This window comes from Brassica oleracea, unplaced genomic scaffold, assembly GCF_000695525.1.
Source record: "Brassica oleracea var. oleracea cultivar TO1000 unplaced genomic scaffold, BOL UnpScaffold00418, whole genome shotgun sequence".
NCBI lineage: Eukaryota > Viridiplantae > Streptophyta > Magnoliopsida > Brassicales > Brassicaceae > Brassica > Brassica oleracea.
Window position 1 is genome coordinate 16,558 of NW_013617416.1, and position 2,987 is coordinate 19,544.

The window sequence follows — 2,987 nt, forward strand, 5'->3', positions numbered from 1 at the left end:
CATATATATGTAAATCATATTAGGTAATTTCGTAGCTTTTATTTACGGAAAGAATACACACTTTTTATATTTTAGGTTAATATAATGTTCTCTAGTGGACATTAAACAAATTATGACATAAAAACCTTATTTTTTCCCCTAACACATTCTTGAAAAAATGAACAATATTGTTTACACAGTTGAATTATTTTGACTTTTATCTTACATATGGTTTTGAAACTTTCAAATCAACCATCGAACGGATACATGTCATTTTAATGTTTTTAGTCGTATACTTAAGGAAAACTTACATTTTTGTAATTTAAAGTCGTTTTAAAAAAATTCAAAATATAACATATAAGAAAATTCTAACATATACAAAAAATATAACATATAAGGTGTCCTCATTTTTGTATTTTAAAGTCGTTTTAAAAATAATATATAACATATAAGGTTTCCTCATTTTTGTAATTTAAAGTCATTTAGTGTTATATAATTATGGAATAGTGTGACACCATTAGATTAAACTTTACTTTATATTAGATGCTCTAGAATTCTTTGAAATAGAATTTAGAAGGCATTTAGAGTGCCACCAAAGATTTAATGTTTTTTTTAATTAATACCAAATTAAGGTTTTAATTTTTCAAATGCTTCTCAATTAATATATAGGGGATACGATAAAACTAAAAGTCTAGAATATAAAATTTATTAAAAAATCTACTATATGATTCCCCGAAAATGTAACAGCCAAACTTACTGCAAATTTCTTTTACAAAAAAAAAAAAACTTACAGCAAATTTTAGGTCTGGTATAAATAATACTGTTCGTCGTAGTGGTGCAATGCATGTAAAATTACCTTATAGTGGATAAGGAGGGGTTATTGCAACCAAAATTTATTTGGAATTTGATAAGTCTCAAAGTTGAGAGATTTTTAAGTCAAGTAAATTTTAACAAATATCGTATGAATTTTCATCAGATATTTTGTATTGACTCCCATTGATTGTTATTAACTATTTTTAGATTTTTTTCCTACCAAAAAAAAAAAACTATTTTAGATTTTTATATATTTTTTTCTCGAAATTGTTTCCTTAGAAGGTAATAATAATACATACAAATTTTTCTAAAAAAATTCTAAAATATATTTGATGTAAAACATATTTATATATCATCTATCAATTAACACATTGCTACGGACCTTTCTTTGTTAGCTATATACAAATATTTTCTTTTTACATATAACAAAGTGTTTTATTAATATATTGACATATAATAGTTTTTTCTCAATATTTTTCGTGTTGTGCTTTAGGAGTGGAGTCAGTGAAAACCACATTTTGATTCTCTTATTAAAATCGACATGATTCACACTATATACATAGAAAAAATGATATATATAAAATAATTAAGAACTGTAAATATGTCTTGATCATATTACTCATTTTTATATAACTTAATTGTTTTTCCATAGTGTATTTTATTTCATTGGTTATTCTATTCCAGTCTCGTTACCCAGACCACGTCAAGTTTGAGCAATAAAGCAGCCTTTCGATGAAAAAAAATAAAATAAATATATATATATATATATAATTTAATTAATTTTATTATAATTGTTTTGTGTAATTTATTTTGTTAATAAATTGGTTTATATTATAATCGGTTTAAATTTGTTGTTAACAATTAGTGTTAAATATTTTTCTTCAGATAACTTATATTTTGAATTATTTTTTATAATTATTTTTGTTATTATATTTATTGTAAAATGTTCTTTTTAACTACGAACGTCTATTATACTACTCAAACTTGAGATGATCTAGGTAACCAGACCGGAATAGAACAACCAATAAAATAAAGCTCTCTATGGAAAGATTCTGAAATCTGATTTTGCGCTCATGGAATATAAATGATTTATTGCACAATGTATAATGTATTTATAAATATATATATTATGCAATGGCTATTATTAAATTATTATATTACTTAAATAAATGATATAACCATTATTTAGGAAATATAAATAAAATAATACATTAATTTAATTGATTTATTATTGATTGAAATGTTTTGTAGTATTTAAACCTGTAAAAGTAAGTTCTATTTATTTTTGTTGTTTTATAAATTATTCGATTTTTGAATTATTTAATTCATCTAAATAATTTGAAAGAAAATTGTTAGAAGTTATTAAAAAGATGAGATCTAATATTTTTTATTGTTTGGACACAAGATTAATTATAGTTTTGTTTGGAAACATAGGTAATAGTATAAAGATTGTTTGGAAACATAATTAGTAATATACAAAAAAGAATATTGGTGATTTAATGTAGGTTTAACTATAAAGTAAAATGGTGTATTTAATTTAAAAATTTACAAAATAAATGTTAGGTCCAACACAATATTTTTGTTTTAATAAGATATATATTTCGTTTAAATTTATATCATACATATAGGTATATGAAATAAATAAATCATGCATATTGATTTCTAATAAGCAGACGGTATACTTCCATGCGCTGGTGAAGCAAAGAAGAGCAAGGAATATGATCACACAACTCCTAGATGAGAATGGAAATGCAGTGGAGGATGAGTAAGGATTAGTAGCCATTGCTACTAGCTATTTCAGGCAAATTTTTGAGTCTTCCAACCCGGAGGATATAGCTGATGCTTTGACAGAGGTCTCAACATCGATTACTGGGACAGTAAATGACGACCTTACAAGACCAGTAACTGAATGGGAGGTCAAATTGGCTCTTTTCGCAATGCACCCAGAAAAAGCCCCAAGGCCAGATGGAATGACGGCCCTCTTCTACCAGAAGTTTTGGGATATTGTCAAAGAGGATTTAACTCTTATGGTTAATAAGTTTCTTTTCGAAGGAAAAATGGCGCAGGGGGTTAAATGATACTAATATCTGCCTAATCCCGAAGACGGATAAGCCGAAAGAGATGACAAAGTTTAGACCTATCAGTCTATGCAATGTCAGCTATAAAATAATATCTAAGGTTTTATGCCAAAGATT